Source organism: Scyliorhinus torazame, chromosome 14, assembly GCF_047496885.1.
Source record: "Scyliorhinus torazame isolate Kashiwa2021f chromosome 14, sScyTor2.1, whole genome shotgun sequence".
NCBI lineage: Eukaryota > Metazoa > Chordata > Chondrichthyes > Carcharhiniformes > Scyliorhinidae > Scyliorhinus > Scyliorhinus torazame.
Window position 1 is genome coordinate 74,585,826 of NC_092720.1, and position 27,806 is coordinate 74,613,631.

A 27,806-nucleotide genomic window follows, 5' to 3' on the forward strand; every position below is an offset into this window, starting at 1 on the left:
CCATGGACGGGGATGCGCTGCCAGCGGGAAAAGAGAGCTGGGATACTCCCTTCTGGGGAGTAAGTCCCCACACTGGCGGGAAAACCAGCACCAACCACTCCGGCGTCAACAGCCCCCAAAAGTAATGAATTCTCCAAACTTTCGGGGGCTAGATGGACGCCAGAGAGGTTGGCGCCGCTCCAGCCAGCGCATGCGTGGAACGGCCGGTGTGATCTCGCGCATGCGCAGACCGGCCGCCGTATTTCCCCGCACGCGCGGGTGGTTCTTTTCTCTGCGCCGGCCCCTGGGCAATATGGAGCGCCACCTGGGCCCGGCGCGGAGGAAAGAAATGCCCCCACGGAACAAGCTCGGCTGCATATCGGTGGGCCCCGAATGCGGGCCAGGCCACCGTGCCCCCCCCCCCCCGAGGTCGGATCCCCCCACACACCCCCTGAGGACCGCCTCCGCATACTCACCTGCCAGGTCCCGCCGAGCGTGAGGCGAGTAATTCACACCGGCGGGACTGGCCAAAACTGGACGGCCGCTCGGCCCATTGGGGCCCGGAGAATCACCAGGGCGGCCACTGTCAACCGTCCCTGACTGGCGTGGCGGGAATCCCTACGTGGCGGGACTCGAGCCTCCCCGCCCCCCGGGGACTCTGCGACCCGGCAGGTGGTCGGAGAATCCCGGCCGAGAATCCTAACGACCGAATTCCGGTCGTTATCACAACATGGACTTTTCTCATTTCAAGACAATGAACAAATGCGATGTCCCAGTGAAATACCGTCAATATCCAATGATCCATTTGTTGGCAGCCATTTCAGTAGTTTTAAAATACACATCTGTTCAGCTGGATAAGTATAAATTCGAAAGTATAATTTGGTAAATAGCTTGATGTGAAACCATTTCTGAGAGAAAACAGGAACTAATTAAGTGCCAAAAGTTATAAGGGCCAATTTCCCAAGTCTGTTCGACCAGCAGACAAGAGTGTCAGCTGAGCTCAAACCCTGAAAGTTACCTCAAGAATTTCAATCACATTTTTACAATTTTGTTGGTGCCTTTGGTAATCTGCTCATTGCTTGGGTTTGGTCTTGATGAATGGAAATGAAAGTTGGGTGATTTCTATAACAGGCAACACTAGTTTAAGACCTGGGAGCAAATTGAAAATCTGCCATAACGTCAACATTAAGATGAGACGGAATAGGTGAATGAAGGAAAAGAAGTTTAATGGAGATGAGAACCAGGTTGATAAATATGATGAGAATTTCTTTGTCTTTTCTGGAGTAAATACCAACAAGGATTGTCTGAGCCTGTTGCCTCTGTTGTAGCCTCTTATGTATTTCTTCATCCACCTCAATGTATCCATGTACAGGAATGCATCTCTGCGTTTTTGAGTGTCAAGGGGATGGATCCTCTGCCGGCGGGATGCTCCATTTTGCCAGCAGCCCGGGGGTTTCGGATGGCGTGGGGCTGCCCCACAATGGGAAACCCCATTAATCAGCCAGCGTAATGGAGCATCCCGCCGGCGTGCTGAAACAGAAATGTGACGCGGCGGGGCGGAGAATCCAGCCCAATGGATCTGAGGGATTTCATGAAATAAAAGATAAAGTCATTTGCACATCTGGATAAAAACTTCATTCTTCACCCTCCTTTCAATGGCATGAATGCTCCTTTAACGTGGCGGCACGGTGGCCCAGTGGTTAGCACTCTGCCTCAGGGCCTGGGTTCGTTCCCGGTTCTGGGTCACTGTCCGTGTGGAGTTTGCACATTCTCCCCGTGTTTGCGTGGGTCTCACCCCCACAACCCAAAGATGCGCAGGGTAGATGGATTGGCCTCGCTAAATTGCCCCTTAATTGGAGAGAAAAAAACAATTGGGTATTCTAAATATATTTTTAAAAAAGAATACTCCTTTAACAAAGATTGGCGTACTGCATTCTGGTTGATGCATAAAATACAAAATATGGGGCGGGATTCTCCAGACCCCAGCCGCGTGTTTCTCGGAGGCCGGTCGTTGGCTGAAGGCAGGTTTTGCTCCTTCCTCTGCTCGTCGGTGGTATTTCGCATTGAAGCCACTGCATGCTACCAGGTAACCCGCGGTCGGCATCACACTGCCGGCGGGGAAAGTGAATCACAACGGCTCAGGAATTTCGGCCATGGTCTCTGAGGAACAGTGCACTTCCTCGCAAAGCAGAAAGGCCATCTCAGCAAAAATCCAACATTATTTGCAACAAAGCCATTTTCAGTTATCTGTAAAATTGAGAAAAACAAAGTTGTTTTAAAATCTTGAATCTCTTTTGAGGCAAACACTTGGGTACATTTAGTAGGTTAAAGGTATAGATTTAGATTGTGCTGCTTCTTGAGATTTACCATGTTGTCAGAATGGTCACATTGCAAAGTTTTCATAAAATAAGACAATAGCATTTGAGTACAGACCCACATAAAAGCTCAAGGTTCAGCAGTATTATAGTAGTACATTGAGTGCTATTTCTGGATGTAGTACACTGTGTACCTGTTCTGAGCTCTAGAAATTTACAAGAGGATGCAGCTGTGATCCAAATGCCTGGGGCAACCGTGTGTTTTTATTGGAATAGTTTAGTAGCAGTAGAGATGGAATATGCCAAATTGCTGTCAGCCGGTAGTTTATATCCTTTATAATACAGGGAAGTGAAACGCCTTTAGCCCATCATTGAGGAGAGGTTTCCTTCAATTAACTATTTGTTTATTAACTATCATACAACAACAACTCGTATTTATATGGCACTTTGCACATAATGAAGCATCCCAAGGCACTTTGCAGGAGTGTTATGGAATAACGTTTGACAGTGAGTCACAGAAGGAGATATTAGGCCAGATGATTAACAACTTGGTCAATGAGATGGAATGTCTTAATGGAGGAAAGAGAGGAAGAGAGGCAGAAAGATAATGGGAGGGGACTTCAGAGTATAGAGCCTAGGGAGCTGAAGATGCAGCTGTCAAGGGTGCAGTGATTAAAATCAGGCATGGTCAATAGGCCAGAATTGTCTAAGCAGGGAGTGAGTGAGGTATGGTGTAAGTCTAATGGAGGTTGCATAGATGGAAGGTGCAAGGCTAGAGTACCCAATTCTTTTTTTCTCTCCAATTTAGGGGCAAGGAAGAGTTTGAAAATGAGGATGGGTATTTTAAAATAAAGGCAAGCGCAGAGGACTTGGTGCAAGTTAGGGCAGCAGAGTTTTAGATTACCTCAAGTTTGCTGAAGATAGAACATGGGAGACTGATGGAAATGCACAGAATAGTGAAGTCTAGAGGCAACAAAGTATGAATGGGGGCTACAGCAGCAGATAAGGTGAGGTAAGGTCAAAGTCAGGTGATTTTCCATCGTTGGAAATAGAGGACTTAGTGATGGAAGTGCCAGAAACGTATCTCAGGGTCAAATTTAATGCCAAAGTTGAAAACAGTGTTTCCTCCTCAGACAGTTATCAGGTAGAGGGATGGAGTCTGCAGGAGGGAATGGGGTTCATGACAGGGACCAAAAACAATGGTTTCCACCTTCACAATATCTAATTGGAGGAAATTTCAGCTCATCCATTATTGGATGTTGGACAAGCAGTCAGACATTTTAGAGAGAGTGGGTGTGGCAAGATAAGCGACGGTGGGCTTCCGGTGGCGGCAATGAGGGAGTAAGTCGCACACTTGGTGGCTCCCGCTCGGGTCGGACTTTTGGACCTTTTCCCCCGACTTTTTTGTGCTTTTAAGCGCTGGATTGGAAAGTAATAGCACTCAGGCACTGAATTCATACAGGGGTGTATGAAACTAAGAAGTAGGAAGGATCGCAAACAGTTGAAGAAGTGGACAAGCAAGGGCAAAGGGGAGGCTGTGAGGGAAACCAATGTGGCCGATGTCCAGACCCGGCACTGTCAGCTCAGCCGACAATGGAGCACCTGTTGCAGGTTATGCAGGAGAACTTCCTGGCACTGAAAAGTGATCATTTGGAACCGCTCCAGAAATCGTTTGACCGAATGCAGGCTGAGAAGATCCATGAGCTGGAGAAGACGGTGGAGGAACAGGCGGACTTTCAAACGGTGGCAGACATGGAGATTCGAAGGTTGAGAGACCAACAAAAAATGCTCCTGGAAGAGCTGGAGGACCTGGAGAACGGGTCTCGCCGGCAGAATTTAAGAATCGTTGGCCTCCCGAAGATGGCCGAGGGGCTGGATGCTGCCGCATATGTGGCAGATATGTTCCAGAAGCTGCTGGGGAAGGAGGTGTTGCCTCGCCCTCCGGAGGTGGACAGGGCACATAGAGTGCAGGTGAGGCAGCTGCGGCGAGGGGGTCCCTCACGAGTGATGGTGGTCCGGTTCCACAGGTTCCTGGATAAGGAGCGGGTTCTTCAATGGGCCAAGAGCGCGCGGAGCTGCAACTAGGAAAATAGCACCCTGCGCGTTTACCAAGACCTGAGCGCAGAGGTGGCCAGAAGGAGGGCAGGCTACAGGCAAGTTAAAGAGATTTTATATAAGAAGCAGGTGAAATTTGGGCTGCTCTATCCGGCGCGACTATGGGTTATGCATGAGGGCCAGCACCATTATTTTGAGGAACCCGAGGAGACGATGGACTTTGCAAAGAGGCAAGGGCTGGTCCCGAGCTGAGGATTCTTGGTCTCGTGTTGGAACTCTGAATTCTTTCTCTCTTGTTTCTGAGAGATGCCTGCATGTTTTTTCATGCTTTTGTATCTTGGTTTTTATGTGTTTTTTTGTCTTTTTTCTCTCCATGTCTCTTTTTCGCTTTTGTGCTTGAGTTTTGTAAGAAAAAGAGAATACTTAGAATGGTTCGGATATGGGAGGGTGTTTTTCAGGGAATTTTTGCGATCTCTTTCTGCGTTCAGATAGGAATGGTTAGCAGTGCCTGCTATTTTGTTTTGTGTGACTTAAATTGCACTATTGTTGGGGCTGTCTCTGTCCTATTTAGAGTATTTGTTCAAGCAGGGCTGATTTGGGAAAGTGGTGTGGATGGGCCGGAGGGAGGGGAGCCAGGGAACAATAGGTGGGAGACTCGCTGGCGCCTGAGTTGGGAGCCACCAGGCTAGCTGGGTGGGCTAGTCAACGGAATCCAGGTGGGGGGGTGTTCATTTAGCGAGTTTATGTTAGGGGTTTCATTATAGGGTGGTGTTGCTGGGGGGGAGAGTAAGTCTGCTGACGATGTTGGAAATTGGGCATGGTAACAGTGAGGAGGTCAGGGTCAGGGGTGGAGGCGGCCAGGAGGCGGGCCAGAAGAAGCATGACACATGGTTTGGGGGCTGGCCAAAGAAAGGAAATGGCTGATCGGCAAAGGGGGGGGGGGGGGGGAGGGCGAGGTGCCCCCGACCAGGCTGATCACCTGGAATGTTAGAGGGCTAAACGGGCCAGTCACGAGGGCGCGTGTGTTCGCACATTTACGGGTTTTGTAGGCGGTCGTAGTCATGTTACAGGACACTCATCGGGAAGTGGCTGACCAGGTCAGATTAAGGAAGGGCTGGATTAGTCAGGTCTTCCATTCGGGGCTCGACACTAAGACCAGGGGGGTTGCGATCTTGATCAACAAGCGGGTCCAATTTGAGGTGGAGGGCATATTTGCGGATGGAGGTTTGTTATGGTTAGGGGTAAGCTCGAGGGGGTGAGAGTAGTCCTGGTCAACGTATCTGCCCCTAATTGGGATGGCGTAGATTTTGTTAAGAGGTTGCTGGGGAAGATCCCGGACTTGGACTCACGCAAACTGATCATGGGTGGGGACTTTAACACAGTTCTTGATCCTAGCCTGGACCAGTCGTGTTCGAAAACGGGTAGGGTGCCAGCAATGGCAAAGGAACTGAAAGGGTTCATGAAGCAAATGTGGGGAGCTGACCCATGGAGATTTAGTCGGCCGTTGGCGAAGGAGTTTTCGTTCTATTCTCACGTCCACAAGGTGTATTCCCTAATCGATTTCTTTATCATGAGCAGGGACTTGCTGATAGGGGTGACGGGTGCAGAATATTCGGCAATTACCATCTCAGACCATGCTCCGCACTGGGTTGATCTGCCAATTTGCAAAGATAGCTTTCTGTGCCCACTATGGAGGCTGGAAGGGGGGCTGCTGGCGGACGAGGCGGTGTGTGAGAGGCTGAGGAAATGCATGCATAATTACCTGCAGGTAAATGATACTGGAGAAGTCTAGCAGTGGTGCTCTGGGAGGCACTGAAGGCAGTGGTGAGAGGGGAGCTGATTTCAATCCGAGCCCATAGGGACAGGACAGTCGGGGCAGAAACGGACCGACTGGTTAAGGAAATCTTACGGACGGACAGGAGCTATGTGGAGTCCCTGAGGCCAGAGTTACTTAGGAAACACAGAGGCTGCAGACCGAGTTTGGGGTGTTGTCTATAGGGAAGGCCGTAGAGCAGCTTAGAAGGGCAAAGGGTGCAATATACGAGCATGAGGAGAAGGCCAGCAGAATGCTTGCACAACAACTAAGAGAGAGAGAAGCGGTGAGGGAAATAGGAAAGGTAGTCGACGGGGAGGTAAACCTGGGGGGGGACCCGGTAGGACTGAACAAGGTGTTTAGGGACTTTTATAGCAAGATGTACACCTTGGAACCCCCCAAGGGACCGGAGGGGATGAGGCGCTTTTTGGACGGACTGACCTTCCCAAGAGTAGGTAGGGGGTGGTAGACGGGCTGGGGCCCCGATCAGGACCGAAGAAGTACTGGGGGGCCTGAAGGTCATGCAGTCGGGTAAAGCCCCGGGGCCGGACGGATACCCGGTGGAGTTTTATAAAAAGTTCTCCAAGGTGGTGGGGCTGCTGCTGGTCAGGGTGTTCAACGAGGCAAGAAGCAGAGGGGTCTTACCCCAACGATGTCGCAGGCCACTATCTCGCTTATACTGAAATGGGATAAAGACCCGGAGGCATGTGGGTCCTATAGGCCGATCTCGTTGATTAACGCAGACGCTGTTACTGGCCAAGATCTTGGCAATTGCTCTGAGAGCTTCAAGGGACTGGGAAGGGCTTGTCCGGGGGGGAGTGGAACATAAATTCTCGTTATACCTGCTGTTATACATGTCAGACCCAATGGCGGGGATGGACGGAATCATGGAAACCCTGAGGGAATTCGGTCGGTTCTCAGGATATAAATTGAACATGGCAAAGTGCGAGATGTGGGTTGTGCAGGCGAGAGGTCAGGGGAGTAGGCTGAGGGGGCTGCCGTTCAGGCTGGTAGGAGAAAACCTCAGGTATTTAGGGATACAAGTAGCGTGAGACTGGGGTAAGTTGCATAAGCTAAACTTGTCCCGGTTGGTGGAGCAAGTGAGGGACGAGTTCCGGAGATGGGATGCGCTCCCGCTGTCATTGGCGGGGAGAGTGCAGATGGTGAAGATGTCGATTCTCCCGAGATCCTTGTTCATATTTCAGTGTCTCCCCATCTTCATCCCGCGGTCCTTCTTTCAGAGGTTAGATAAAATTATCCTGGGATTTGTTTGAGCGGGAAAGTCCCCACAGGTAAGGAAGGCGATGCTCGAGAGGAACCGAGGGGATGGGGGGCTGGCGTTGCCGAACTTTAGCAACTACTACTGGGCAGCTAACATAGCCATGGTAAGAAAATGGATGGTGGGTACGGGGTCGGTTTGGGAGCGGATGGAGGCTGCTTCGTGCAGGGGCACCAGTTTGGCAGCCTTGGTTACTGTGCCTCTGCCGCTCCCACCGGCACAATACTCCACCAGCACTATAGTGGAGGCGGCTCTACGGATCTGGGGCCAGTGGAGGAGGCATATAGGGGAAGTGAGAGCATCGGTTTGGTCCCCAATCTGCGGGAACCACCGATTTGCCCCGGGGAATATGGACGGTGGGTTCCAATTATGGCGGAGGGCAGAGATTGCAGGGATGGGCGATCTGTTCCTGGAAGGGAGCTTCCGGAGCATGAGGGTGTTGGAGGAGGAGTTCGGGCTGGCGAGAGGGAATGATTTCAGGTACTTGCAGGTGCGGGATTTCGTACGCAGATTGGTACCATCCTTCCCACGCCTCCCACCAAGGGGGATCCAGGACAGGGTAGTTTCCAGAGGAGAGGTGGGAGAGGGGCGAGTCTCCGACATTTATAAAGAACTATTGGGAGCAGAGGAGGCACAGACCGAAGAACTGAAGCTTAAGTGGGAGGAGGAGCTCGGGGGGAGGAGATAGAGGATGGCATCTGGGTTTTCGCTTTGAGTAGAGTAAACACGACCGCAACATGTGCCAGACTCAGTCTGATCCAGTTCAAGGTCGTACATTGGGCCCACATGACGGTGGCCCGGATGAGCAAATTCTTTGGGCTGGAGGACAAATGTGCTAGATGTGCTGCAGGACCAGCGAACCATGTACAGATGTTCTGGGCGTGTCCTAAACTAAGGGGGTACTGGCAGGGATTCGCGGACGTCATGTCCCGGGTATTGAAAACTAGGGTGGCAATGAGTCCTGAGGTGGCAATTTTTGAGGTTTCGGAGGACCCCGTAGTCCAGGAGGAGAAAGAGGCCGACGTCTTGGCCTTTGCGTCTCTGGTAGCCCGGTGACGAATACTGTTGGCATGGAGGGACTCAAAGCCCCCGAAGTCTGAAGTATGGCTTTCGGACATGGCGAGCTTTCTCGGGCTGGAGGAAATTAAGTTCGCCTTGAGAGGATCGCTGTCAGGGTTCGCCAGGAGGTGGCAGCCATTCATTGACTTCTTCGTGGAGAATTGATCATCAGCAGGGGAAGGGGGGGTGGGGGGGGGGGGGGGGGGGGGGGGAAAGGGGGGGGCGGTTAGGGTAGCGTAGAGTAGGGGGTTGCTTAGGCAGGTTCTTGCGAGAGGGGATCTGATGCTTGCATTATGTCTTATTTGCTTTTTGTATACTACGGTATAATGTTTTATATGCCAAAAATACCTCAATAAAATTGTTTATTAAAAATAAAAGATAAGCGATGGTAAGGTAGAGTTGGGTATTGTCAGCATGAATATAGAAATTGACGCTATGATTTTGTGATTAGCATGTAGATTTGAAAAAAAGAGGGGCCCAAGACTAGATCCTCAGGGGGCACCAGAAGTCACGCTGCAGGATTAAGAAGAGAAGGAATTGTGGGTGATACTCAAGCTGTGACAGTACAGATACAAATGAAGCCAGGTGAGTACATTTACATCCAACCAGATGACAGTGAGAGGCATTTGAGAGCCGGTGCAACCACGAGGCAAGTAGGCAGTTGCCTAAAGGTGACAGAATTTGGAAAGTGGCAAAAAGTACAGCCTTTTTTAAAAATTGAAACAGACAGTTCTAGTTTCCTTTAAAGCTTCCCAAAGGTCATTCCTGATAGAGGGAGATCCTCTATCTCCCCCCCGAGCTCCTCCTCCTACTTAAGCTTCAGTTCTTCGGTCTGTGCCTCCTCTGCTCCCAATAGTTCTTTATAAATGTCGGAGACTCTCCCCTCTCCCACCTCTCCTCTGGAAACTACCCTGTCCTGGATCCCCCTTGGTGGGAGGCGTGGGAAGGATGGTACCAATCTGCGTACGAAATCCCGCACCTGCAAGTACCTCAAAAGTCATTGGGTGTGATTCCCGATGCACCAGCCATGTGTTTCTCGCGCCATTCGCTGGCAGCCTGATTATTTCTTTCCGCCGATTGCCAATGGGATTTCCCATTGTAACCACCGCACGTCACCAGGAAACACACTGGTGGGGTGCGCTGCCGGCAACAAAACTGAATCACAATGACCAGAAAATTCTGGCCATTAACTGTCAATTAAACCAGCAGCTGCTGAGAGTGGGAATTGACTACAGAATTGCGATTAGAAGGGCAGCGAGTAAGGGAGAGATGAAACAGCACTTGCAATTACAGATTCTGTCTTTCTCATGTCCGATGTTCCAGTTCCTCCAGTAGCACATTCGCTCTCTCCAATCAAAGATTCTGAATCTAGAGGAACAGTAAATGCTGCAGAGAGAGAATCAGTGACTGGAGGAGATGAAACAACAAGTGTGGGACAGACAGACGGCGGGATTCTCTGTTCCTCTGACATAGGGCGGGATTCTGTGATCCTGAGGCTAAGTGTTGACACCGTCGGAAACGCCGTCACGTTTCTCGACGGCACCAACACAGCCTCAGGATCAGCAATTCTGGCCCCCACAGAGGGCCAGCACGGCACTGGAGCGATCCACGCCGCTGCAGCTGCTGATCCTGGCGTGAACTGGGCACCGCGGGGTCCGTGCATGCGCAGAGGCACTGGCGCCAACAAGCGCTTGCACAGTGGCTTCCTTCTCCGCGCCAGCCCCGACGCAACATGGCGCAGGGCTACAGGGGCCGGCGCGGAAGAAAGGAGGCCCTCAGCCAGAGAGGCTGGCCAGCCAATCGGTGGGCCCCAATCGCGGGCCAGGCCACATCGGAGTTCCCCCCGGAATCGGACCCCCCCTCCCCCACCACAGGCCACTCCCGGACTCTTCCACGCCGAGGTCCCGCCGGCTGAGTTCAGGTGTGAACGGCGCAAGCGGGACTCAGGCTTTTTCCGACGGCCGCTTGGCCCATCCCAGGCCGAGAATCAGCAGGGGGGGCCGCGTAGAGCGGCCCCCGACCCGTGCCGCACCAACCATTCCGGCGCCAATGGCGCCAATTCTCCGCTCTGCAGAGAATCACGTCCCAGTATTGGGGCGGCATGGTGCGATTCGCGCCGGTCACGGGGATTCTCCAGCCCGGCCCCGGGCTGAGAGAATCCCACCCCAAGTGTTGACACTGGGGCAAGAGGCGGGATTCTCTCAGTCCGGGGCCGGGCCGGAGAATCCCTGCGACCGGCGCGAATCGCGCCCGCCGCCCCCGATGTCGGGACGCGATAATTGCCGCCATTGGCGCCGGCATGGTTGGCGCGGCGCCGGTTGGGTGCCGCTCTACGCGACCCCCCCCCCCCCGGCCGTTTCTCGGCCCGGGATGGGCCGAGCGGCCGTCGTAGCAAACCCGAGTCCCGCCACTGCCGTTCACACCTGCCCTCAGCTGGCAGGACCTCGGCGTGGAAGGGTCTGGGAGTGGCCTGTTGGGGGCTGACCCCGGGGGGGGGCCTCTGATGTGGCCTGGCCCGTGATCGGGGCCTACCGATCGGCAGGCAAGCCTCTCTTGCTGGGGGGGGCCTCCTTCCGCGCCGGCCCCTGTTGCCCTGCGTCGGGGCCGTCATGGAGAAGGGAACCTCTGCGCATGCGCGCGTTGGCGCCGGTGCCACTGAGCATGCGCGGATCCCGCGGCTCCCAGTTCACGCCAGGATCAGCAGCTGGAGCAGCGTGGATTGCCCCAGTGCCGTGATGGCCCCCTGTAGGGGCCAGAATTGCTGATCCTGAGGCCGTGTTGACGGCCTCTCAACGGTGTTCCCGACAGCGTCAACACTTAGACTCAGGATCACAGGATCCCACCTAAGATTCGTGGACTTCCACGACTGCAGAACTGACGCCACACCTAGGCCGATTCAGCGACTGTTAATGGGCTAGCACTGGCGCCACGTGGAACACAATGGATTCCAATGAGAAACAGTGCCGATTCCAGATTGACACTAAGGAGACCGACAAGCTGCAGCCGCATACACACTCTGCACTCCCCACGCACAGCATCCCAGCCAACAAGATGGTACTGGTTGTGCTGAAGTGCAGCCATATGGCTGATGGGCCAGCTGGGGCCATTGGGCACCTAGGGGGTGGCCTGGGGGGACACCCATACAACCTGTGGCCCTAAGTTCATAGTGGACAGTCAGTAGCGTGCGCAGCTGCCTTGCAGGCTACAGCAATGTGTTCCGTGCCCGTCCATACCGACCCCACAGCCCACCCCCTGGCCAGCCCCCCGCTACTCCCCCCGGCTCTGCAGAAGCCCCACGGACATCGGCGCAACTGTCAGCAAACTATGGCGATATTGGACTCTCAGCAGGAAGATGGGGGGTGGTAGAAATGGGTGGGAAGATAGCAAGTGGATTGCCAGTCGCCTCCCCAACATGAGCAATTCCCTCAGCATCACGGTAGATGAAGGCTGGTCTTCCTGCCCAGAAGGCAAGTGAGATGGTCAATTAAGGGGTACTTCAAAGCCTCTTCCCACTGCTGCTGGCATTCTACAGACTTGGGGAGGGAAGGCCATTCTGATCAGGACTCCTTGTCCTCAAGAGCAACCCCCTCCCCTTACCAGGGTCTATCTGACTGGTCATGGTGACCCTGACTCATTTGGTTCCATGCTGGCCACACCCACCCCCACACCCCTCAATTTCTGCTAAATACACAGCCCTTTCTTTTGAATGTCATGGTTTTTTTGCACTGTGTAAAGAGATACAACGGCCCTCCTACTCCTCCTGATTCCACACAAATGGCCTCCAATTGCCTGGCAACTCTTGGAAGTGGTACCTCTGCACTGAAAGGGACCAGAACCCTGACCCCAAGCAGTTAATTGCTTGGTGTGAACAGAATCGGGCCAGGTCTCATGGGAAGAGCCAAGGTGGGGTTGCTCCTGGCTTCCATGGCCTGCCTTCGGGGCCACCACTGCTCTGTCAAAGTTCAGCCCTTGGTAGCCTGTTCAAACATGTCCCAGATTTCCTATAGAGGAAACTCAGCTCATTTACAGTGTACGACTCCAGTGTAACTTCTCATAGAATGTCCGTGGGCAAGTGCAATAAACAGCTGGCTCCACTCATTCACTGTTGCGAGCAAATCCAGACAGCATTTCATCACTTGTCTCACCAATGAAATGTTTTGAATGGTGTGATGCTGCTGTATTTACACTACACAAACTATGTTTGCTGCAATAAGTTGTCTTGTCCGTTTCAATCTAAGCACCTTTTTATAGGCACGTTAAATCTTAACAGTGAAGAATTCCGGCACTGAAACATTACTAGTACAGGTGTGGAACCTCTTTTCTGTCTTCTTTTTCTCCATCGCTTACTCAAATCTTTCTTTCATTCAAGGCCCCAGATGTCCAGATTCCCACATGCCCAGTTTCTCTCAGTGTACCAGTATCAGCTTAAACTTACAGAAACTTGCCACAAAACTAAACATGTCTAACTAATGGTGGAAGGTGTTAGATTCACAACGTAAATTTTATTGGTAGCCCTTAAGGATTTGGATGTAATAGGCTGGGAGAACAGCACACACACAGCAAGTCCATTGCGTTTTACATGGACCCAGCAAAGCTGACAGCTTCCTCCAAGTGGTTGGGTCCTCACAGGTGTCGGATGCCATTGACCCCATGTATGTGGCTGTAATGATCCTGTGTATGCCCATCAGCCTCATGAATAGGAGAGGATTTCATTTCTTGGATGTCTAAATAGTCATTGATGCCGGATACTTCAATATGAATGCCTTTGCCTGCCACCTGGAGAGGAGCCATAATGCATTTACTCTCAGTCAATCCAGAAGACCCATTGTGCCACAACATTATGACTGAGTTACCGCAGAAGAGCAGGGATACTTGCATTAGCCTTCAGTAAATATAGAGTCGAAAACCAGGGTCTATGAGGTCATTGCTCCCACCATGGTCATTGTGGAACAGACCATCAAAATTCTCAAGTCATGTTAGTATCAGCAACCTATTCTTGCTGCAAAAGGCCAATTTTAATATTCTCAGTTGATGTCACCATGCAAATCATCAGAAACAGGAACCCTAGATAATTTCCTTTGCTAACTCAAGGTTAATTATAGTGCCCCTGATCAGACAACTCAATGTAGATGGTGGATCAAAGACCAGCATTCTCTCTTTTTTAAACATCATTTTCATACTTCCATATGTGTGCAAATAAAAATCACAGATTTTATTTTACAATCAACAACTGCAACATTTTAATTTTAAATGTAGGGTTATAATATTGGTTAAAATTTGAGTCAATGTTTTATTGCAAAGGAATGTGTTATAGTAAAATAACATCTGCTAGTACAAGTAATTTATATAGATTAGAATTGCAGAAGTATGCAGAACCACAAATAATTTCTTCATGAGCTGACTTGTTGCATGAATAAATCTGAACTCTACCCTTCCTGTAAGGAACCGCAGTTCTAGAATGGTTAATGTATCTGAACCCTGCAGTATATTTCACAATGTTAATTTAGCACAAGACTCTAGTCCTTAAACTGATAACAGAACTGTCTCAAGTGGGTTGCATAATCTCTGATCGAATGTGTGTATATTCCAATTAATTGAAAAGGTTACAGTGGGGGCAGATAATGACCAATTAACCAAATATTGAAGTAATATTTTGCAATGTATTTAATGGAATTCTAAACATTGGTTGTGTCTGATATTCTTTGGGGGTGGGGTTTTATTCCATGAACTTTATTTCTTTCATGAATTAGATCTGTTCAAGTTTTGTAAGAAAATACTCTGACTGTACCTAATGTTGTCACTGGTATTAAAAATAGAGAGCCTCGAAATTAAAGCCCAGGTATTCTGTAATTAATCTGCAAAATAGTGACTGCTACACAAAGTGCTTTTTTTTCTCAGAAGAGATTAAGATCAGTTTACGTGCTCATACCTATTACTTTAATCCTCTATCCCTGAGTACTGGCTGTAACAGGAGCTCAAGGTTGAAAAGTGTAGGTTTACAGTGCGTTTGCACAAATTAAGGTAATTGAAATTGTATCGGCGGCGCTACAACACTCAGGTGTTTGTTAGCTTCTTTCTGTGCTGCAGCAGAAGTTCAGACATTGGCCACCAGCCGCTACATTATGGTTGGGTCCACAAATGTTCTTACGTATTTGGCTACCATTTCCACATCAGAAAGGATAGGCTCCAAGCTCTGCACAAAGCCCTTTGCAAAATTAACAGCAGAGCCTTCAGGGCTGCTTGATCGTGACAGCACGTTTTCTGGCGAAGGACTAAGCGTTTTATTGTATATGCCCATCAATAACGTGTCCTCTAATTTTTTCAGTTTAAGTACACAGCCTTATTAAATGCTTTTGTACTGGCTATACACAAGCAGTAAAGAAGCCATAGGTGTGCTACCAAACAAGAAAATTTGGATTGCTACACGATTGAGTGGCCAGACAGCTAATGGTAACATGGTGTTAGCGTAGGAGGCAAAGTGCCCCTTGTTAGCGAGTCTGCGAACATCTCCCGTAGGTGCGGGTCAAGAGTTGGTGCAAATTTTTTTAAGAAGTCTGCCGGAAACCCATCGGATCCCGGTGCCTTCCCCGCCTGCATGGAGTTGAAGATCAAATATACCATCCGAGGGTCGGATGAGGGCTTCCACAAAGCATGGGGGCCATTCATCAGCCTGTTACAAGATTTGTCTGAAGCCAATAGTGAAAATGAAGGGAAGGGGGGGGGGGGGGGGGGGCAGGGGGACCAATAGGAGCTATCAGGACCACACAAAGCAGACAGGAACAAGGGATGGGGGGGCCAGCAACAAGACGAAAGATAGACTATAACATCTACAGCGGAAGAAAGGGTCTAAGACGGAGCTCGAATAACAGAAAGGGGGAGGGGGGAATGGGGGGGAGGGGAATGGGTGAAGCAAGAGAGTGGAGGGAGGAGAGTGCCGAAGAAAGAAAAACTTGTAAATTGTAAATAATAACCATCTCAATCACCTTCTGTATTGTGTATAAATGTAAAATTCAATAAAAATATTTCAGACAAACAAATCCTGACAGGGATGTTGTTTCCTCTGGCTGGGAGGGATCTAGAATAAGTGGTCACAGTCTCAGGATACAGGGTAGGCTGTTTAGGACTGAGTTGAGAAGAAACGTCTTCACTCAGAGGGTGGTGAACCTTTGGAATTCTCTAACACAGAAGGCTGTGGAGGCCAAATCAGGAAATAGACTAAATGCATTAGGGGGCATGGGGCGAGAGCTGGAATATGGCATTGAAATACGACCATGATCATATTGATGGCAGAGCAGGCTTGAAGGACCCATTCCTGCTCCTATTTTCTTTCTTTCTATGTAATTTGTACTGTGCGTTCTGTTACTCCATTTGAAGCAGGGTGATACGGTGGAACGATCGTGTGTTTTACCCTGTTCATTCTCATGAATATTATAAACTCTTCTGAACAAAACTGAGGTCTGTTGTCAGTCACAATTTCCTTTGGAACCCCATAAACAGCAGCCAACTGTTTAAATTGCCTAGAATTTTGCTGCTTCTTGTTCAATTCATTGGAAACCTTTTAAGCCTTTTTGAATGACTATCTATCACAATGAATAGCTGTTGCTCCTCAGATTCTGCCAAATCTATGTGCCGCCTCTGCCTCAATCTCGCTAGCCATTTCCATAGTTGCATAGGTACCAATGGCGGTTTTTCCCAATAGCTTGACATGCTCTACACTGTTTCGCTGTGTCCTCCATGTCCTTACCTAACCATGACCACCAAAGCAAGCTTCTCTCCAGATCGACTCTTTGCCAAGCTGATTCCTTAGTGTTGATTCAGTAAATCACATAGCAACTGCAATCTACACCTTTCAGGAATGACAACTCTGGCTCCCCACATAAAACAACTCTTATCAATAGACAAATCATTCTCACACATGGCCTGATTTCTACATCCATTATCTGTGTTGGCCTCCCCTGCCAATACAGGATCTCTACGAGTTTTTCTACCAATGTCACCTGCTGTGACTGGCATCTCATTTATATGTGAAAATTAAAAGCGCACCCTCCCCATTGGGCTCTACCTCAGATGGGAATGATAATCTAGACATCGCATTGGCATTACAATGATCTTCCGATCGCCCATACTTAATGTCATACTGATAGGCAGACAAAATCCAAACCCATCTCTGCATTCAGGCTGAAGCTAAAATGGGCACTGGAGACTGTAGATTTAAAATAGCTGTCAGTGGCTTATGATCAGTTTCAATCAGGAAAATATGACTATACAAGTATTTATGAAATCGTCTTACTCCAAAGTTCAAGACAATGCTTCATGTTCTTTCTGAACATAATTCTGCTCACTGGCACTGAGGGTGCATGAGTCAAATGCAAGCGATTTCTGCTCCCCATTATCCAACACAGAGATCACAGCACCTATTCCATATGACGAGGCATCGCATGATAGTTTATCTTTTTCGGGACATCATAATGTACAAGCATCGTACCACTTATCACTCATCTCTAATACAACTGGGATGTCTTTTCACACTCTCTGATCCAATTCCACAGAATACTCTTCCTCCCGAGTTCATTCAATGAATGGAATAAGGTTGCCAGATTTGGTGTGAATTTCCCGTAGTCATTCACTCGGCCCAGAAAGGATCTGAGCTGAGAGATATTCTGAGGGTGTGGTGCATTTCTTATGCCTTGAACCTTATTCTTGATAGAATGTAACCTGTCTTTGTCTGTCCTATGACCCAAATAAACTAAAGAGTTTTGAAACATTTCACATTTGTGTGCCATCACTCAAACTCTGTGCTCTTCCAGTAGCTTTTTGAAACACCTTTTTCAACCCGTCATCATGGATTTGCAGCTGAAATAAGTATGTTATCCAAATAGCACACTTTTCCCTGAATTACTTTAAAAATAAAATCCATTGCTCCTTGAAAACTTCCGGAGGCTGAGAAAACACCAATGGCAGCCTATGAAACTGAAATAGACCGTTGTGTGTATTCAAAGTCAAATATAACTTAGACTCATCATCTAACTCAAGCTGCTGATAGGTATTTGTCAGATCTAATTTTAAAAAGAAATCTGACCTCTTGACAACATTGTGAACAGCTCTTCCACATTTGGCAAAGTATCGTGTGAATTATATTCCAGTTTGCAGTTACCTCATAAGCCCCACATATTCTTAAACTACCTTTGGTACGATCATTATAGGAGAAGTGCAATTATTCTATTTCATTGATTGATTGACTGATATTTAGTGTCACATGTACCGAAGTACAGTGAAAAGTATTTTTCTGCGACCAAGGGAACATACATAGTACGTACATCGTAGACAAAAGAATAATCGACCGAGTACATTGACAAGTGGTACATCAACAAATAGAGATTGGTTAGTGTGGAACAAGGTCCCCGTGTCTGCGTGGGTTTCACCCCCACAACCCAAAGATGTGCAGGTTAGGTGGATTGACCATGCTAAATTGCCCCTTAATTGGAAAAAAAGAATTGGGTAATCTAAAAAAAATGTTTTTAAACAGTGTGGAACAAGGGCCAAACAAGAGCAGCATAGGGTGTCGTGAATAGTGGACTTACAGGGAACAGATCAGTCCAAGGGAGAGTCGTTGAGGAGTCTTGTAGCTGTATCGGTGTAGAGTACGTATGCCTCTGGACTCATGCATTGGCCTTATGGCTGTCACTGCAGCTATCCAGCTCAGAAAACAAAACTAAAACACACCCTGCAGCAAACAGCCTAAAATGAAAGTAAAAAGCTGACAGACAGCCCAGCTCCACCCACTCTCTGACATCACTGCAGTAATAAACACCCATTTCTTAAATGTACTCTCACTACAGATACTTATATACACACCCATTTATAAACACCCATTTCTTAAAGGTACTCTCACATGACACCATGTACAATGCTGTTTTGCAAGCTATGCCGAAAGTTAACTTTGGCAATGTCAGCAACTTGCTGAGAATGCATTCACTTTTTAAACTGCACACAAATATATCCTGCAATGCTCTCCCTTGAAATTCTCCAAATTTACAATGAATGGGCAGCTTTTTTTCAAGGCCACAATAAACTCTCCAATGTCCTCACTGGGCACCTGATTCCTGGTTCCAAACCGATAGCATTCCGCAATCTCCAATAGCTTGGGATTGTAGTGCTGCTCAGGTTTACACAAAAATGTCCAGCAGAAGCATATGTATTTTAGCTTTCCTGGCACAAACAAATTCTTGGAGCATTTCATACACTCCTGGGACTACTTCCATCAAAATGTTCACCCTTTCCCTCGCCTCCCGACTGCCTGATTAAACCGCTGGATTATCAAGAACATCAAGGGTATTATTAGCAATGGAACACATCTTCAGCTGCTCCATGTACATACTGAAAGATTCTTGGTTTTAACTACACTCTCCCAGTCACTCAATAATAACTGTTGTAGAAGTCATCTTCGAAAGTCAGTCCACCCACGTGTACAAATAGCCTTTCCACTGAGACCGGGGCCAAGATTCTCCGACCCGGCTCTGGGTTGGGGAATCCCCGGGGGTGCGAGAATCGTGCCCCACCGCCACGACACCGGCTTCCCGATTCTCCACCGCCGATTCTCGGGCGCCCACAGGATTCCCGCCATGCCGGTCGGGGCCGTTGAAAGCGCCCCCCCCCCGCTGATTCTCCATACCTCGGTGGGCCGAGTAGCCACCGAGTTTGGCCGAGTCGCACCAGCGTGGGTTACTCAGGTCCCACACGGCGGGACTTGGAAGGTGAGTCTGCCGGGGCCATCCTGGGGCGAGGGAGGAGGATCCGACCCGGGGGGGGGGGCACGGTGGCCTGGCCCGCAATCGGGGCCTACCGATCGGCAGGCGGGCTGGTTCCGTGGGGTCCTATGTTCCTCTGCACCGGGCCCCTGTAGCACTCCGCCATATTACCCAGGGGCCGTCGCGGAGAAGGGAACCCCCGCGCATGCACGGAATCACGGCGGCCGTTTTGCGCATGCGCGGAAATACGCCGGCCGTAGCACGCATGCGCGAACTCGCGCCGGCCGTTTTGCGCCGGCTGGAGCTGCGGGGACCTAGGAAGGGGAGCATTCCCCATTATCGGGAACCGTTGACCCCGGAGTGGATGGCGCCGCTTTTCACGCCGGCATGGGGACATAGCCCCATTATTGGAGAATCCCGCCCCAGAATGTTTGAATCTATTTCTCGGCAAAAAAAAACCTCACTGTTCCTCTCTTGGTTTGCTGGAAGCTTCTCCAACCCCAAACTTGTTCAGCGAGGGACATTCACAATCCAATCTTATTACCAGACTGTGATATATTTGTAGGACAGGAAGAGATTGTAGGCAGCATATGGGGTAGGTCTAAATAAAATTAAAAAAGGATTCCTCCCACGGACATGGGAGTTCCGCCCCCATGTAGATGCCCAATGGAAACTCACCTCCCCGACAATGCCTCATTACACTGCCAGTCGGCACTGAGTGGGCATGGCCCTCTCCCCCCCTGTTGGCTGTATTTACTGGTGCCGCCACCCCCCCCCCCCCCCACCCCCGCCGGTGGGAACTGTTCGCCGGGTCCCTGTTTGTCAAAAACTGTTGTAAACCCTGCTGATGTGACATTGTACCGGGGGGGATGGGGAAAATCCTAATGTGGGGGGATGATACAGCGGGGAAGCTCACTTATGATATGTAACTGTATGGTAACGGTGTTCCTGACCTTTCATGGCAGGAACCCCATTACATCATTGGCAAGGACAGGGTCAATGGGAATGGGGAATCCCACCAACGTAAAAGCGTTTGGGAACTCCTATTGGATTCTTTGCCCCCAGCGGATTTTCCACCTACCATTAACCGGGATGGAGAATCCAGCCACGGAGTTCAAAATATCCTACCGAAAGAAACTAGTTTGTTCCAGTTTGACTATAAATACATACATAAACTAATGGCCACAAGAGGGTGCTATTAGAACAAACATCTCAAAGAAATTGTGGATCACATTACTGACATGCGCAGCATTTTAACTGCTGATGCTGACCTGGTTGAAATCAGCTGTACTGGGCCGGACCACTGTATAAACAGGCGTTAGCACCGACAGGTATTACATAGGTGGACAGCCAACTGTTTTACTGCACGACTATGAAAAGATGTGGCAGCCTACGATGTGATCCACAATGGTTCAATTCTCAACAATTGCCATAAATCGGTTTGCAACATTTTACAAACTGACAAAACGTGCCTGTTGAATATTCTGAAATTGCTTCACATGTGATCTTACCATTACACCAGAATCATCTGGACAGTATTCTGATGAAAAGTAATTAACCTGAAATGTTAACGGGTACAATTCATCCAAAATTGGGGAGTTTCTCACTGGTCTAGCCAGCACTTAAAAATGTTTCCATCAGTGGGATTTGAACTAGCCGACAGGACCAGCTGCTCAAAGATTGGGGAAAGGGTGCCCTGATCTCTAAGTAAGCATGAGGGTCCCCCATAATCCCCTCCCCCCCCCCCACACGGACAATGCCACCCCTGCAGACAGAGGCATTACCCACCCCCCCCCCCCCACCCCCCCCAGGGTGAGCACACCTTGGTATGGGGTCGCTGAGGGCCATCCACCTTTCAGGGCCCTCTCTCTTTTCAGGACCCCCCTTTTACCTCCAACCTTTATGAAGCCCCTTTGCACACTCCCCCACCATTCATAACCCCCTTCACACTTCCCCCTTTCATGGTCATGGTCCCCTTCAGGTCCTGACCCTTGGCAGTGCTAATCTGGCCCCCTGGGACTGCCAGCCTGGCACATGGGAAGTGCCCCTGGCACCCTGGCAGTGCCAAGCTGGCACCCTGGCAAACCAGGGTACTGCCCTACAGTGTCCCCAACCACCCAGTAGCTCCACTCGCCTACAGGACTCTCGGAGTGGCCATCATGCCTGCTCTCTGCTTGTGGAGGCCAGTACTAATCGGCCCGGATGAGGCTTTGCTGGTGCAGCCAGTGACTCCCGGGCACCAGGAAAATGTTGCCTCAAACAGGCCACGCATAATTAAATGAGCCATGTAGGGAAGAGTGAGCTCTTTGTATTACAGGCAGGAGACCAAGAAAGAGGGATAGGGGACCTACCGCTGAGGAGGGCGGAGGGGAGCTTTCGGTATCTGGGGATCCAGATAGCCAGGAGTTGGGGGGCCCTACATAAACTGAATCTGACGAGGTTGGTGGAGCAAATGGAGGAGGACTTCAAAAGATGGGACATGCTACCGCTCTCGCTAGCGGGTAGAGTGCAGTCGGTCAAAATGGTGGTCCTTCCGAGGTTTCTGTTTGTGTTTCAGTGCCTTCCCATCGTGATCACCAAGGCCTTTTTCAAGAGAGTAGGTAGGAGTATAATGGGGTTTGTGTGGGCGAATAGGACCCCGAGGGTAAGGAGAGGGTTCCTGGAATGCAGTAGGGACCGAGGAGGGTTGGCGCTGCCAAACCTAGGGAGCTACTACTGGGCAGCAAATGTGGTGATGATCCGCAAGTGGGTGATGGAGGGAGAGGGGGCGGCATGGAAGAGGATGGAGATGGCGTCCTGTAAAGCAACGAGCCTGGGGGCGTTGGTGACGGCACCGCTGCCGCTCTCGCCGACAAGGTACACCACGAGCCCGGTGGTGGCGGCAACGCTAAGGATCTAAGGCCAGTGGAGATGTCACAGGGGTACAATGGGAGCCTTGGTGTGGTCCCCGATCAGGGGTAACCACCGGTTTGTCCCGGGGAAGATGGACGGAGGGTTTCAGAGCTGGCATTGGGCGGGGATTAGAAGAATAGGGGACCTGTTCATTGACGGGACGTTTGCGAGCCTAGGGGCACTGGAGGAGAAGTTCGAGATACCCCCGGGAAATGCCTTTAGATATATGCAGGTGAGGGCGTTTGTGAGGCGACAGGTGAGGGAATTCCCGTTGCTCCCGGCACAAGAAATTCAAGACAGGGTGATCTCGGGTGTATGGGTCGGGGAGGGCAAGGTGTCGGCAATACACCAGGAGATGAAAGAAGAGGGGGAAGCGCTGGTAGAGGAGCTGAAGGGTAAATGGGAGGAGGAGCTGGGGGAGGAGATTGAGGAAAGTCTGTGGGCTGATGCCCTAGGTAGGGTTAATTCCTCTTCCTCGTGTGCCAGGCTTAGCCTGATACAATTTAAGGTGGTTCACAGAGCGCACTTGACGGGGGCGAGGTTGAGTAGGTTCTTTGGGGTGGAGGACAGATGTGGAAGGTGCTCAGGGAGCCCGGCGAACCATGTCCATATGTTTTGGTCATGCCCGGCACTGGAGGGGTTCTGGAGAGGAGTGGCGGGAGCAATATCTCAGGTGGTGAAAGTCCGGGTCAAGCCAAGCTGGGGGCTAGCAATATTTGGAGCAGTGGACGAGCCGGGAGTGCAGGAGGCGAAAGAGGCAGGCATTCTGGCCTTTGCGTCCCTAGTAGCCCGGCGAAGGATCTTGCTAATGTGGAAGGAGGCGAAGCCCCTCAGCCTGGAGGCCTGGATAAATGATATGGCTGGGTTCATAAAGTTGGAGAGGATTAAGTTCGCCTTGAGAGGGTCTGCGCAGGGGTTCTACAGGCGGTGGCAACCGTTCCTAGACTATCTCGCGGAGCGTTAGAGGAAGGTCGGTCAGCAGCAGCAGCAACCTAGGGGGGGGGGACGTCCTGGCAGAGGGGGGGGGGGGGGGTGGGGGGAAACAGGGGATTGCCTGGGAGGGTGGATGAGCAAGAGATAACATGAAAGGTTGGGGAAACTGGCACGTGCGGGAGAGAGCCAGTGTATAAAGCTATGTAAACATATCATTTCACCATGTATATATCTTGCTCTGTGCAATTTCATGTTATTTATTTTTTTTTTTTTATAGAATTTACAGTGCAGAAGGAGGCCATTCGGCCCATCGGGTCTGCACCGGCTCTTGGAAAGAGCACCCTACCCAAGGTCAACACCGCCACCCTATCCCCATAACCCAGTAACCCCACCCAACACTAAGGGCAATTTTGGACACTAAGGGCAATTTATCATGGCCAATCCACCTAACCTGCACATCTTTGGACTGTGGGAGGAAACCGGAGCACCCGGAGGAAACCCACGCACACACGGGGAGGATGTGCAGACTCCGCACAGACAGTGACCCAAGCCGGAATCGAACCTGGGACCCTGGAGCTGTGAAGCAATTGTGCTATCCACAAGGCTACCGTGCTGCCCCGTTTTTGTTACGGGGGGGGGGGGTTATTGTTTGTAAGGGAGAAAAATTGTGTTAAAAAACTTTAATAAATATATTTTGTTTTAAAAATATTTAAATGAGCCATAAATATGATTATCTGGATCACACCCAGCGAGTCACCTGACCTGTGGCGCCCGGTGTGAATCCCGATTTAGGCCTCTGCTGCGATTCACCCGACGCAACGTGATTAGCACCGGGCGCAACAGGGTGAGAAAATCCAGCCCCTTAACTTTGTTTCTCTCCTTGTGAATACTGACTGACCTGAGAGCATTTCCAGTGTTAGAATGGGGAAGGTATCTGCAGCTGCCATTTCAGCTGTATCTGTCTAATTCATACCCATTCACCTGGGTTCCCCATAAGGTGGCTAATCTTCAAAAATGTATTTCCTGTTGCCTTGCCTGGACCTCACCAGTGAGACCCACATCTGCCCCTGCGGGGGCTATTACCGGCTGCCACATAAAAGGATGTGACCTGATTTTAGCACATGGGTGGAAACTTCCAGCTTAGTGGCTCTCCTCCCCTGCCCCCAGCCCATCATTTATGTTGAAGGAAACACAGAAGTTCCATTCCTTATACATCTCTGTGAAAACTCCCAGAAATGCTGGAGATCTAATTTCTTCTCACAAAATTCAAGATCATCCATATGCCTGCGGTGGAATTCTCCGTTAGCCAACGCCGAAATCGGGAAAGGAGATTGGGCCGAAATCGCGGCAGGCGCCGATTTGACGCCAAATCACAATGTTCCATCACCTTGACAGTGGTGTCACTGCGTTCCAGAACGCACGTACAGAAGACACTATTTGCATATAATTAGTGGGCCTGACCCGGCATTCTCCGGGGCCTCCACGATTCTCCACCTCCGCTGGGCCGAGTTCCCGACGGCGTGGTTCACTTGCGCTTTTACAAATCGTGAAACTGGCATAGTGGCTGCTGACGGAGAGGGAGGGGTTACGGAAGGTGTCCAACATCATCATAGCTTGCTGACCGTTGTGCTGCTGGGCAGAGGGCTTCTGCCAGGGCCGAGGGGAGTACTGGGGCGGTGGCCAGGTGGTGGGCTGTGGGGTCGGGTGGACGGGCACGGAACACCATTGCCGCAGCCAGCAAGGCAGCCATGCAGCTGCGCACACCACTAACAGCCCACTTTGAACGTGGAACATAGAACATGCAGTGCAGAAGGAGGCCATTCGGCCCATCGGGTCTGCATCGACCCACTTAAGCCCTCACTTCCACCCTATCCCCATAACCCAATAACCCCTCCTAACCTTTTTGGGCAATTTAGCATGGCCAATCCACCTAACCTGCACGTCTTTGGACTGTGGGAGGAAACGGAGCACCCGGAGGAAACCCACGCAGACACGGGGAGAACGTGCAGACTCTGCAGAGACAGTGACCCAGCGTCTCTTATTGTCATGGGTCGTATAGGTGTCCCCCCAGGGCACCCCCCCCCTGTGTACCCTGTGGCCCCAGCCGACCCATCAGCTGGATGACATGCTCCAGCGCAACCGGTGCCATCTTGTTGGCTGGGATGAGTGTGCGTGGGGATTGTAATATGTGTTCGCGGCTGCAACTTGTCAGCCTCCCAAGTGTCAATCACGGACCCGACGAATCCCGCACCGTTTTTCATTGGAACCGATTTTGTTCCACGTGGCACCGGTGCTAGCCCCTCAACGATAGCGGAATCGGTCCAGGTGCGGCGCCGGTTTTTCTGTCGTAAAAGTCCACAGATTCTGTGTTGGCCTCAACACTTTGGGCTGGAGTCTCCGATTTTGAGGCTATGTCCGGAGCATGTGTCTAGTCTAAGGACCAAAAGGTCGGCGGCGCCCCTGCACCGATGGCTAGCAGCCGCGCCACGTAAAGCCACCGGCTTCACCTGCAGATACGGACGGAGAATTGCTGGGTCGGTGGTCGCGCATGCACACGCCGACGACCTGCGGCGGTCGCGCCGTACAACATGGCGCCAGCCGCGCGTGGACCCGGCCTGCCAGATAGTGCCAATCAATAACCCCCCTCGCCACCCCCCGATCACCCCCCATCAGTTCTCCCAGCCCACGCCGAAGCCCCCTTGGCCAGCGGACCGGCTCCAGCCCCCACCGACTGTGGCCGCGCTGGACACAGGCCGCAGCCGCCACGCAAGGTCTCCGCAAACTGTGAGCACACGCGCCCCATGCTGTCGAGAAGGCGGCCCACTGGGGGCGGAGCATCGGGGGAGGGCCTCAGGTGACGTCCTGAGGCCGTCCCAACAGCGTGCAACGTACTCAGCGATGATGCCGTTTTAGAGGGGGCGAGCACCTGAAAAACGGCACCTCCCCCAATTTCAGCGTCAAATCGGATTCTCCGGCCAATCGCCGAATGCGATTTTGGCATCGGCAATCGGAGAATCCAGCTCTTAGTCTCAGAAATGGAGAATCCTGTCCCTGTTCTTTGCCCTGTTTCCCCTTTCACATTACTCACAGAGACAAACCTCGGCAGGTGCCTTCTCATTTTCCTCCTATCTCCCTCATTCCTTCTTCACGTTCATTTTGTCCATACAGCCCACCTTTTGTTCCTTTGACTTCATTTCCATTAAAGCCCTTACTACCCAATCTTCCTTTCATGGAGCCCCATTGTAGCTGACATTGTCAGTAGCTTCCTCTCCTCAGGTACTGTTTTCTTGCTTTCAAAGCTACCTTTATCATGCCCCAACTCCGTAACCTCCTCCAGTCATGCAATTCTCAAATTAGACACTTCTCTTATCCTGGACTTTGATGCAATGACCACTCCTATCAGTCCACCAATTGTGGCTCTGCTTTCAGCTATAGGCACCACCAAATTCTCGGTCTGAATACCTCTACTTCTCTATTTTCCTCGCCTCCTTTGAAATCTTCCTCTTGATCAAGCATCTTTTTCGTCTTTTAGAGTCATAGAATCATTACAGCACAGGAGAAAGCCATTCGGGCCATCGTGTCTGTGCTGATTCTCATGGAGAACAATTTACATTCTGCCAATCCCCCACCCTCTCCCCATATCCCTGCACATTCTTCCTTTCCAAATGTTTAGGAAATTTGGAAAATGAAGAAAAATGTACAGCATAGAATGAGGCCACTCTGCCCATCGTGCCTGTTCTGGCTGCAAAATGAATTACCCAGCATAATCCCATTTTCTAGCATTTGGTTCATAGCCCTGGAGGTTACGGAACTTCAGATGCATATCCAGATACCTTTGAAATTAATTGAGGGCTCCTGCTTTTGCTACACTTTCAGGCAGTGATTCCAGACTACTACCACCCTCACTGTAAAAAAGCTTTTCCTCATCCCCCTTCTAACCTTTCTATCAATCGCTTTAAATCTACATTTGGAAAATCAAAACGTAATCCATCAGACTCAGCATGGTTTTGTGAAGGGCAAATCATGTCTGACTAATTTGCTAGAGTTTGTCGGAGATGTAACAAGCCAAATGGATAATGGGGATCCTGTAGATGTAGTATATCTGGATTTCCGCAAGGCGTTTGATAAGGTACCGTCCAAAAAGTTAATACACAAGGTAAGATCACATGGCATTCAGGGTAAATTTATTAGCTTGGATAGAAGACTGGCTGACAGACAGAAGTCGGGATAAATGGGTCTTTTTCTGGTGGGCAAGATGCAGCTAGTGGAGTGCTCTAGGGTTCGGTCCTCGGGCCCCAACTAGTTACAATATATATTAGCGACTTGGATGCAAGGATAAAAGGTACCATAGTTGTATTTGCAGATGACACTGAAATAGATGGGATAGTAAGTTGCAATAAGGAAATAAGAAATTTGCAAATGGACACAGATAGGTTAAGTGAATGGGCCAAAATGTGGCTGATGGAGTTTAATGTGGATATGTGTGTTATCCATCTTGTTATCCATCTTGGTTGGAAAAATGAAATGGCAACTTATTATCTAAATGGAGAGAAACTTCAGAGTGCTTCAGTGCAGGGGGATCTGGGTCCCTCATGCATGGATTGCAGAAAACTAGCAGGCAAGTACAGCCGGTAATAAGGAAGGCAAATGGAAGCAATAGAGTGTAAAAGTAGGGAAGTGTTGCTGCAACTGTACAAGGCATTGTAGAGACCGCACCTGGAGTATTGTGTACA

At 50.3% G+C, this 27,806-nt stretch overlaps 1 long non-coding RNA gene across 1 annotated transcript in view; it reads right to left on the reverse strand.

The window, feature by feature from the left end:
• Positions 1 to 1,437: 1,437 nt before the first annotated feature.
• The window catches only part of LOC140389307 (uncharacterized), a 37,031-nt gene continuing 10,662 nt past the window's right edge, over positions 1,438 to 27,806 (reverse strand). Inside the window, exon 3 of the long non-coding RNA XR_011934335.1 lies at positions 1,438 to 2,226. This is a non-coding gene — a long non-coding RNA (uncharacterized lncRNA). The remainder of the gene's footprint in view (positions 2,227 to 27,806) is intronic.